The sequence below is a fragment of the Melanerpes formicivorus genome, unplaced genomic scaffold (assembly GCF_026170545.1).
Source record: "Melanerpes formicivorus ecotype bairdi unplaced genomic scaffold, bMelFor1.0.p_v2 SCAF_110, whole genome shotgun sequence".
Classification (NCBI taxonomy): domain Eukaryota; kingdom Metazoa; phylum Chordata; class Aves; order Piciformes; family Picidae; genus Melanerpes; species Melanerpes formicivorus.
The window spans coordinates 196307-208098 of NW_027142462.1; positions in this window are offsets into that span (position 1 = coordinate 196307).

Consider the following 11792-nt stretch of genomic DNA (forward strand, 5'->3'; position numbering starts at 1 on the left):
CCCCAGTCTCAAACACAGCTAGAAAGGGACCTGGGCATGCTGATTGACAGCTGCCTGAACATGTGCCAGCAGTGTGCGCTGGTGGCCAAGAAGGCCAATGGCATCCTGGCCTGTATCAAGAGTAGTGTGGCCAGCAGGAGCAGGGAAGTCATTGTACCCCTATACTCTGCACTGGTTAGGCCACACCTCGAGTACTGTGTCCAGTTTGGGGGCCCTCAATTTAAGAAGGACATCGAGACACTTGAACATGTCCAGAGAAGGCCAACGAGGCTGGTGAGAGGCCTTGAGCACAAGCCCTACAAGGAGAGGCTGAGGGAGCTGGGATTGTTTAGCAATTATAAACATTTTTCCCTCTGGATGAGATCTACACATTTTTTGACAGTTCTTTTTCCATGTTCTTCCACTACCATTCCAGCAGTTAATACAGACTAGCATTATACTTCCACAGGTTAAAGATTAGGTTGATAAATCAACATGTTTTGTTTGAAAGCAGAAGCCATCTAGGGACACAGAGATTGATAAGAGATTCTTTTTTTTTTTTATTAGGGGACTTATAGATTCAGCCTTCAGTAAGAACCTTATTTAAATAGAAAGATTTTTGTTTGCTCCCTGTTGCAGTGTAAGAGACTAAATCTTGTCTCTCTTGATGTGACTCAACAAAGATAAAATCACCTGTGCTGCTTGCCCAGACAATAGCTGATGTGTATTGGGCAGACACCACTGGATAAAGATTCTCTGGAATGTGCATAGACAAGATCTTCTCTACCCATGTGATACCCCAGAAAGAAAGGATGGCCCAAAGGACAATGGATTCACCACCTGGACACATTCCTAAAAAAATGTATAAAAGACCTGAGCAACTTCTGGCTCAGTAGAAGGAAAAGACTGGAGCAATGCTGCTCTGAAGAAAAACGAAGAAAATACCCAGAGAGAAAAGGACAGACACAGGAGAAAAAGACATCACCATGTAGCCTGGAGGCAGCAGACCAGGAGGAACCCTCTCTCTGTGTCCTAAATTCTGTCTGCTGCAACTCATGGAGCTGAAGAGGCTGATCAGAGGACTTGGAGTTTGGAGTCTCTCCCTCCCCTCTGCCAGCGGAGGACAGCACAGCCAACAAGGATGACCTCTCCATGCCAAAGCTGCAGCAGCCTTCCTCCCTCCACAGACCCAACATCTCCTCCATGCCAATGCAGCAACATCCTTCCTCCACAGACCCAAACTGTCTTGGGGGTGAGGGGTGTGGTATTATTATTCCTTTCCACTTCTCTCTCCCTCTTCTCCCTGTCTCACTCTGTTTTTTCCCTCTCTCTCTTCCTTCTTCTGTTCCATCCACTTTATTCTGTTAATAAATAGTCTTGCTGTTGATATCTTGGCCTAGTTTATGCCTCTAATTTCATAACATGGGAATATTCAGAAGAACTAAGTCTCTTTCCCTCTCTGGACTGACGCAGGGAGTCATAAACTGTCTGTAAATTGGCAGAGTTTTATAAATGAGAATACGTAGAAACTTCAGAACAACTGAGGTAGTTTTCTACAAAAGGTGCAGAATACTACTTTTGTACTTTCTTTGAAGTTAAAGTTCACAAATCAAACATTTAAAAATTAATAAAACTTGTACTATATAAAAAAAAAAACAATTTTAAGTGAAACATAACATTTCATTCTAGTTTAAAAAAATTGATCACTAGTTTAATGAAATTTTCTTCCTCTTTCACTGGCTGTTTCAACTAACATGAATTAAATAGCTTGGTAAGCTACACTGTAACCTGTATTTTTTTGTGTTCATTGGTTTTGGATTTTGTTGTTGGTTTTTTTCCCTTTCATATGTGTATGCCAGTGGCAGCAGGATGTGAAGGGGAAGGAGGTATGGGTAAAAGCTAAAAGTTAGCTAGCCCAACAAATGATCAGCAGCAAGGCTAACACATGGGACCATGGGCAGAGCATGTCTACCTTCTCTGTTCTGTAAGAATATCCCATTCTTTCTGCAGTGTTGACCTCAATTCAGACATCAAGAAGACAGCAAACTGCAGGAAACATTAACCTCGTCCTTTCCTTGTTTCCCCCCTCTTCACCTGCTCCACACTGTATTACTTCATTACTTTTCATGTTGTTACAGTAGCTAGAATGTGGCCACATCTTTCCTGGTCCTGTTTCTGACATTCTGCCAGCAGTGTTCTGCATTAAACATTAAAGCATTCCTACGTGATTTAGAGGAGGATTTACATGTATAGATCTTCTCCCATGTTAAAAAGGCTGTTACTATGGTTTCACACTCTCCCTTCACTGCCAGACTCAGTATAATGGTACTGCATTGCACTGATTTTTACCCATTTGTCTCTTCCTGTAACATGCTCAAGAATTACTACTTACCTGAAGCCATAATAATTCAGACTACATATCACCAAAAAGGCAAGAGTGATTTTCTTGGTTGCCACTTTTCATATATAAGGTTGCAGCTGTTATTTGCAGAAGGATCAAAAGGAAATCTTAATGCCAAAACAGACTAAAAAGCAGATCCCAACTGCCCATCCCTCTTAACTACAAATAAAGAAACAAAATAAATTGTCTTCCAGACGGTGAGGAAATTAGTTTCTGGATCTGAAACTGAAATGTGAGACTTTTGTCTATTTCATTCCATTCTCTTCTAGGGAGATAGGATTCTGGTTTATTGTACAGGTTATTTGGGAAATTCCTTCAGCTGTGTAAGGAGTACTCAATTCTCTCTGAACTGACTGCATGTGTGAAAAGAAATCCAAAGAAGAAAATCTGTACATATCACCTTTTTTATATTGCCAAATTACAGACTATAAGTATTTCAGCTACAGAAGCCTTAAAAAATACCCTTTGTAAGGCAGCTATTCATCAGCCAAAAATTTTCTGGTTTTCCTTCTTTCTGTTTCTGTTGTCTATTTCCAGCCTATTAGAACATCAGTAGATGTATTGACATGCTAGTTGATTGCTATTCCTAGGCAACATTTATGATTCTGAGGAAAGGCCAGATTAGTAATGGGATTTTCTAGTTGCTATGTGAAAAGCAGTCCCTTAGAATCAGATGGATATTTTTGGTTGATGCTCAGTCCTTATTAATGCATACTTCTGTTTAAGTATGGATAAATTACTAACCCATTGTGGTGCTTTTAGGCTATAATAATGAGCAAAATGTTGTGAAATACAGAATTTTTTACATAATTAATGTCCTATCTAGAATCTCTGTTACATTAATCTCTAAATGACCTTCAATTCATACCACAACATAGATGCTAATGGTAGAAATTAGAGCTGAAAATACCTGTTTGGTCTTTTATTTCATGTAGTCACTTGATTGTTCCCAAAAGAATATTTTCTAGTGCTTTGTCTCATATAGATTTAAATGTACTTAGCAATAAAGTTCCTACTACTTCCCTTTGGAGACTATGTCACCATGTAATAGATTTCACTATCGGGAATCATTACCCTATTCAATTGTGACAAGGTATTTTACCTTCTCAGAAACAGAAAACAGGAAAAACAACAAAAGCAAAAATGTCTATTGGCTAGAAGCTAGCAAAAGAGTTCACTACAAACCAGGGAGGTTATTCCTTTTAAAAGCTCATTCCTTCAATGGTGCTATTTTAATTTCCTGGAGTGTGAAATCTACTGTTGCATTTTTCATCACATTTTCCTGAGGTAAAGGCAAATCCTACCTGTTCCCTTTAATGGTGTCATTTAGCTCTCATTTAACATTTCTTCTTTGTAGTTGCAAGATTGCTTTGCCTTTGAAAATGAACTGATGAAATATCCACATAGCCATCAAATTTCTTTAAGACTGATTTATTAAAAACAGAGAAAGTGCATTTAAGATAAATTAGGAGACTTGTTAAGTGCATCAAGATCCTAATAAAACATTATCTTCTTATTCCCCAGAAGGGAACAAACTTCCATAAGCATCAGAACACATTCTGGCCCTGACTGTCCTGTGGCTTGCAAAGGAGGGTTTATTAAGATAGTCTCTTTTAAAATTTATAAGTTATGGACAAATATTAGGTAGTAGTTACACCCATTAGTAGTCTCCTGGTTTGAAGATACCAAACAGAAGTACGTATGTCACCCATTCCTACCATCTCCCAGGCATATAGTGCTTAGGATAATTTGACTTGTATTACAATTCAAGAAAGTACATGTTCTGGGAAATAGCCTAGTCATTGCCAGTCTCTGTAATACAAGGATATATGGAGAGAACAGACTTAAGAAAAAGAGCAACAGAGAAATGAAGAAAATTGTATTTGGGTTTGTGAGTAATAAGGCTTTAGTAGCAAGAACAAAGTACAAAAGAAGAAATACATAGCATTTGCACACCCACATGCACCCCTCCATGCACAATGCTGAAAAACTGACTGAGCAAGTCATGAAATTACTGAAGGGTTTCTGGAGCAGGAAGAGAAAGAGAGAGCTGCCATTCTTGGAGCAGGCAGGGAAAGGAGGTAGCTCCCTCAGTACTCCAGTGATCTCACATCAGCTCTGCAGAAACAGTTCTTGTGATAACTATTTCTTCTTCTTCTTCACCACCCTCATCCCCACACCTCCCACCCCCCAACTCCAATTCCTGTTATTTTATATAATATTTGTACTTCTAGGCAATTTTAGTCTTCAGCCTCTGCACCCCAGACTATACATCCAAAAATGAGGATGTTATGTTTCCAGTCAGGTGCCCTGTCCTGTTGCTCAGCTGTTTTTTTCTTGCTTATCTGCTTCTTTTCTATACTATGCTGAAAGCAGTATTTTCCCCCAAGATAAGACTATACTTCCTCAATGACCAATAATTAACTGACCATCTGTGAGTTGTTTATAGGTCTAGGTCCTCTGCTTTCAACTGTATTTTCCAAGGCACTTGAAACTACCACGTGCTTAAATTCTACGTCATAACATGAGACACCTGGGACCAAGATGCAGTTCACACAGCAAGTTCTCATATCAAGTTGATAAGAAGCTTGAAAGGTCAGAGCACAGCCTTTGCACAGTTGGCATAAGCTTTTATTTGCATTTTTACTAGGCCACAGTGTAGTGTTCCTGTTGTCTATACTAGCATTTCTTTTTTGTTGAGTATGTAGGGTAGGGAGGAAAAAATACGAAGTCACCTTCAATATCAGTGAGTGCATACATATCTGCAAAATTTAAGCAGATGCAGCATCAATTTGTCTAATCAGGTCAAAATATTTCTGGTTGAAAGAACATTACCTCTGCTCTTGGTGCAAGTGATTTCTTCAGGCTGAGTATTTCCTATTCCACATGTACTGTACCTTAATTAATAATTAAGAAAGAGAAACTGATGTATCAAAAACGTGTTTAGTTTGTGCTTTCATCTTTCAAGGAATTATCAAGTCACAGAAACACAGAATGGTAGAGGCTGGAAAGGATCTATGGAAGTTATCTAGTCCAATCCCTGGGCTAAAGCAGATTCACCAAGAGCAGGCATGTGATTGTGTCCAGGCAGATTTGGTATCTCTCCAGAGGAGGGGGAGATATTTTGGTGTCTCCCAGCAGCCTGTGAAATCAGATAGTGATAGAGACCTAGCCATGGTTACAACCAGGCTGAAGGCTTTTGTTAGTAGAACTGCAAGTACCCAGACAAGTAGGTGTCCAGACCCCAAATAATTGCATTGCAGCCTTGATATTTTTTGTGTCAGTCCAAATTCCTTGAAATAGTGCTATGCACATGAGTGAAGTTACAGCTAACATATATATGCATGTTTTCTTTTTCTGCTTGACAATGATGTGATCATGAATAGATGCAAAATATATAAACACATCTATGGAATATAATTCCAAAACTCTAAGTGTGTTTATCTTATAATCAGTCTGGGAATTTTCTTCTCTAGAAACCTGATTATAGATAGTTCTCATAACTTCATCCTCTTCAGTGTGCTACTAAGTGCAACAGGAAAAAAATTACATATTCAAATTACCTTTGCAGTGGATACATAAATAAATTAATTATTTAAAATGTCACATCTGTTAGAGAATTTTCTTGTGAGCTTAACATTTGCATTTCCAATGCATTTGGATTTTTGTGACACTTTTGTTCACTGAATAATATTTTTTTCAAAATAGCCAAACTGCTAATACAGATTCTGAGAATATCATAAACATGATTTGCCTCTTCAGATTTTCTTTACTAGCTTTTAATAAATATATTACCAGTTTTAAATAGCTATCTGAGTAATTCTGTAAATTGATTCCATTCATATGATTAGATTTAAAATCCAGACAAATTGGTTAGATGCAATCAGACCTGACCTGTACCAGCTGTAGAATTTTTTTATTATTACTTTTTTCCAAGAGAGAGAATGAAATTAGTATGCTGCAGAATTAAACAAATATGGAAGAATCAGGTGTTTCTTGTTATGGACATATCTGCCATAACTTTTAGGGGAATTTTCTTTTAATCGTTAAAGCAAACAAGAATTTTCCATGAGGTAGGATATGACTTAGCTCTCTTTTACTTGAGGAAGAGAGTTATAACCTATACAGTACAAATCAGTATAGCTAGTGACAGTTTTGTTATAGCCTTGAATGCCTAAAACTGCTCTCATATTGAAAGAGAATTATTTAACCTAGTAGCTGTGTAGGACTGCTAGAAGATATCACAGTCTAAGGGTACCAGGCAAACCAGATTTTAATAGTGTTAAATGTGGATAGAACATGATTCCCTGTGAGTAAGACTGACTCTGAGTTTTAAGCAGAGTGAAATGATGTGCCATGCCTGCAGAGGCACAATCCCCAGGATTTATGATCATGTGTAAAATGCCATTATAACTGCTCAGTTCTATGCTGTACAGGCAAAATTGGATGTGTCAGCTAACTAGGTCCCCAGAATGATATTTGAAGTAGAGCTGCTAATTTTCTCTCTCATTCAAATCACCAAAGCTGTTTGAGGATATTTTGTTCCTGAGTAATTTTTACAGTCTGTATGAAAGAAAAAAGACTGACTGATGTCTGGTTGCAAAAAAATACCTCTAGGCCTTTGAAATGCATGGCATATATTAATTTCATATTTCTACTATATCATTCACATCCTCTATGTGATGCTGTAAAACACAGCTTATCAGGTTTCCGAACATTGTCCTGGATTAACACAGCACTTGAAGTAGTACACAAAATAATTATTACATCCTGAGCCACCAAGAGATCCAGGAAAATTGCTGGACTACAAATACCTAATCCTAAGAAGGATGAAAAGATGAGTTCTGCATGGTTAAACTCATATATTGACAGCTACTTGTAGTATAGATGAGGTGGAACAGCACCGGAAGAGTGTTCTAGTGAGTATGTAGTTTTGCATACTGTGATCCTGCTCAATCTCTCTTCTTCATCCTCTAAAGCATGTCATAAAAGCAGAAGCTCTCTAGATCTTAATGGGTTTGTTTGCTAATGTAGAAGAGGATCAAACATTTTGAACAATTACTTATAAAAACTCCCTTCTGATTTTCTTTCTACTGTTAAAAAATGTTGAATACAACAGAAATATGATTCTTCTAGTTTAAGACCATATCAGAGTGTGCATGCTACAGAAATTTGGATCCCAAAATCCTTTAATCAAATATATATGCAATTTTATGAATTGCACTATGACCCTTGTCCATGAGAGAGACACTGCAGTCAGGAGAGAACAGGCAGATTACTATATCAGACCCAGGCACATGACATGCATTTCCAGGACTCGGCCACAGGGTCTGATGTGGTACTGGAGAGGAATAGAATAGAATAGAATAGAATAGAATAGAATAGAATAGAATAGCATAGAATAGAATAGAATAGAATAGAACAGAACAGAACAGAACAGGTTGGAAGAGACCTTCAAGATCATCATGTAAAAGTATGTTTAACATTAATTAGATTTGTTAGGTAAATATCTTTTTTGTCCCATTTGTACTCTATGATAACTTTTACAATCTAAGCTCTGATGGTTCAGTTGAAATGTTCTCATTTTACCATTATACTAAACGCAATATGCTTTTTATCAAACTCTTTTACTGTTAGTCTAGATGTTAGCTCCTTTATATTTTCTCCTCACTTAAGTACATGGTTCATGATCTGTTATATTTTTTGCTCCTGATATGTAAAACTGCATGGAAAAATAACTGAAGTTCAGAAAAATAACTAGTGTGGCCTGTGTATGATTTCTGAAAAAAATATAGTACCTAAGCCAAAAACATTTCTGCAAATAGACTCCATGTTCAATTTTATCCCAATTGCATGAGGTATCTCATGTGGACTATTGGGAGTTAATAAAATGGAGTCATCAGTGTGAAATAGCTGGAACTAAAGAACAGTCCAAGCAGAGTTATGACTTAATCTTCTCAAAAGCTAGAAGATTTTCTATTCTTCATTTCTAAATTTATGTGAAATTGGACAGCATTACTTGCTAAATCAATGGGAATTATAGTACCAGGACAAAAGTAGTATAGCTGGACTGAGCAGTAAATATTTTGTTTCATTCAGTTTTTGTGAGATGAAAGTCCAGTTATTGATTCTAAAACTAAACAGCAAGACATTTAAAAATCCACACTTCTCCAAACAATAGTTCTAACACATTTCAATGTTATTTCTATTCAAACACTAGTTCCAGAGACCAGTCATCCAAGCTTAAAGATAAATATTAAATGAACTTTTATACCCAGCATTCTTAAACCTAAATTTATCTCATTTACAAAATCCCTCATTTACTTATTTTGAAAAGAGGAAATCTTCTGAGAAGACTTTGAATGCCTGAAGATGAATAGAGAGAACAGAATAGAATAAACCAGGTTGGAAGAGACCTTCAAGATCATCGCGTCCAACCTATCATCCAACACCACCTAATCAACTAAACCATGCAACCAAGCACCCTATCAAGTCTCCTCCTGAACACCTCCAGTGATGGTGACTCCACCACCTCCTTGGGCAGCCCATTCCAATGGGCAATCACTCTCTCTGTATAGAACTTCCTCCTAACCTCCAGCCTAAACCTACCCTGGCACAGCCTGAGACTGTGTCCTGCTGTTCTGGTACTGGTTGCCTGGGAGAAGAGACCAACCTCTGCCTGTCTACACCCCCCCTTCAGGTAGTTGTGGAGAGCAATAAGGTCACCTCTGAGTCTCCTCTTCTCCAGGCTAAGCAGAGGATTGTTTCCTTTTTCAAAAACAAGACAAAACAAAACAAAGTTTTATTGCAGTAATAGGCATTATACTTAATATAAATCCCAGCAGTTATGAATCATTATTTTTCTTTTGAGAAGAAAATGTCTTGATGCAAATCCACAAATTCTACAATGTATATTGTATCATGTGAAGGAAGGCAGTAATGAGTGGTGTTCCTCAGGGGTCCATACTCAGGCCAGTATTATTTAAACTTTGTTAAAGCCATGGACAATAGGTTCAAGTGCACCCTCAGCACGTCTGCTGATATCAAGCTGTGTGGTGCAGTGGACATGCTGGAGGGAAAGGATGTAAGGGAGGTTGTAGACAGGCGGATGATGGTCTCTTCTCCCAGGCAGCCAGTACCAGAACAACAGGACACAGTCTCAGGCTGCGCCAGGGGAGGTTTAGGTTGGATGTTAGGAAGAAGTTCTATACAGAAAGAGTCATTGCCCATTGGAATGGGCTGCCTGGGGAGGTGGTGGAGTCACCATCATTGGAGGTGTTCAGGAGGAGACTTGATGGGGTGCTTGGTGCCATGGGTTATTTGTTTAGGTGGGTTGGATTGGTTGATGGGTTGGACGTGATGATCTTGAAGGTCTCTTCCAACCTGGTTTGGTTTATTCTAAAAAATAAATAAAGACCAAGTTTGATGGGGCTTGGATCAACCCAGTCTAGTGAATGGTGTTCTGTCCACAGCAAGGGCATTGGAAGTAGATGATATTTAAAGTCCCTTCCCACTCAAACCTTTCTATGATCTACGATCTTAGCAGGCTTCCACCTTAACAGTCTCTGAAGACAGATGGAGCATGACAATTTAGAATGTCATTGTACAGACTCAAAAAGAATTGTTAAGTAGCGCTGGCTATGTTACCAGAGGTGAATTTTCAGCTGTCATTTTTCAGAAGCTCTAGTGCTGATGTCTCCAACTGGTCAGGATTGGAACTGTCTCTGAGCTTCAAATGAGGTTGAACCATTTCTGATGTATATATGGCCAAGGATACTATTACCTACAAAGTTCACCATTTCTCAGGGGAAAACAGAGGAATAATATTAGATATTGAACTCTTGCAGAACCCACTGAAATACCTCTATAATTTCAACACTGATCAATATTGTTACCATCTGTCTTCACAAAGGTAATGCAGTCATACCTGAAAAGGGCCATTGTGCCTGAATATAGGATGACCTGTGCTATGTACATAACTTTTCTTTTCTTTTTTTTTCTTTCCCTTTTCTTTTTTTTTTTCCCTTTTCTTTTTTTTTTTCCCTCATCCCTCCATCTGTAAAGAGAGCAATATACTTCAAAACTAGGGTTAGGAATAGAAGACAGCCTAATGCATCTGTACGACTTTACCATCACTTTGTTACCATATTCACAGGAAATTTAGAGTACTGGGGAAGAGTAATGAATGTACTGTGACAAGGATAAAGATAGATATTCTCTACTTAGCTTATTCATCCTATACAGCAGCTACTCCTCTTTCAAAATTCTGAATGTTTTGTTATCGAGGTGCACATGAAAGAATACATAAGTAAATGGGAGCAGCTGATTATATTAGCACAAACACAAGAAAATAAGTATATTTTTTGTTGTCTTTATCATGGAGTTTGGTTGGTTTTCCTAAAATAATCAACATTTATCTCATAAAGTTGTATTCCATGATTTTAATAACAGAATCACGGAATTTCAGGGGCCAGAAGGGACCTCAAAAGATCATCTAGTGCAACTCCCCTGCCAGCAGCAGTATCACCTACACCAAAGTACATAGGAACACATCCAGGTGAGTTTTGAATATCTCCAGAGAGGGAGACTCCACAACCCCCCTGGGCAGCCTGTTCCAGTGCTCTGTCACCCTCACAGTGAAAATTTTTTTCCTCATATTTAAGTGAAACTTTCTATGCCTCAGCTTCCACCCATTGCCCCTTATCCTGTCATTGGGCACCACTGAAAAGAGCCTGGCCTCTCAGGACTCACCCTTTACATATTTATAAACACTGATGAGGTCACCTCTCAGTCTCCTCTTCTCCAAGCTAAAGATCCCCAGCTCCCCTCAGTCTATCCTTGCACAGAAGATGTTCCACTCCCTTATTCATCCTTGTGGCTCTGCTCTGGACTCTTTCAAGTAGCTCACTGTCTTTCTTGAATTGAGGAGCCCAGGACTGGACACAATACTCCAGGTGCAGCCTCACCAGCACAGAGTAGAGGGGGAGGAGAACCCCTCTTAACCTACTGGTCACACCCTTTCTAATCCACCCTAGAATGACATTGGCCTTCCTGGCCACAAGAGCACATTGCTGGGTCGTGGTCATCCTTCCATCCACCAGGACCCCCATGTCCCTTTCCCCTTCACTTCTCTCCAGTATGTCTGTCCCCAACTGTACCGGTACATGGGATTGTTCCTTCCCAGGGGCAAGACTCTACACTTGCCCTAGTTGAACTTCATCAAATTTCTCCCTGCCCAGCTCTCCAGCCTGTCCAGGTCTCACTGAACGACAGCACACCCTTTTGGTGTGTCAGCCACTCCACCCAGCTTTGTGGGTTTTGTCAGCAAATTTGCTGACAGTGCACTCTGTGCCCTCATCCAGGTCATTGATGAATATATTGAACAGTACTGGTCTCACTACTGACCCCTGAG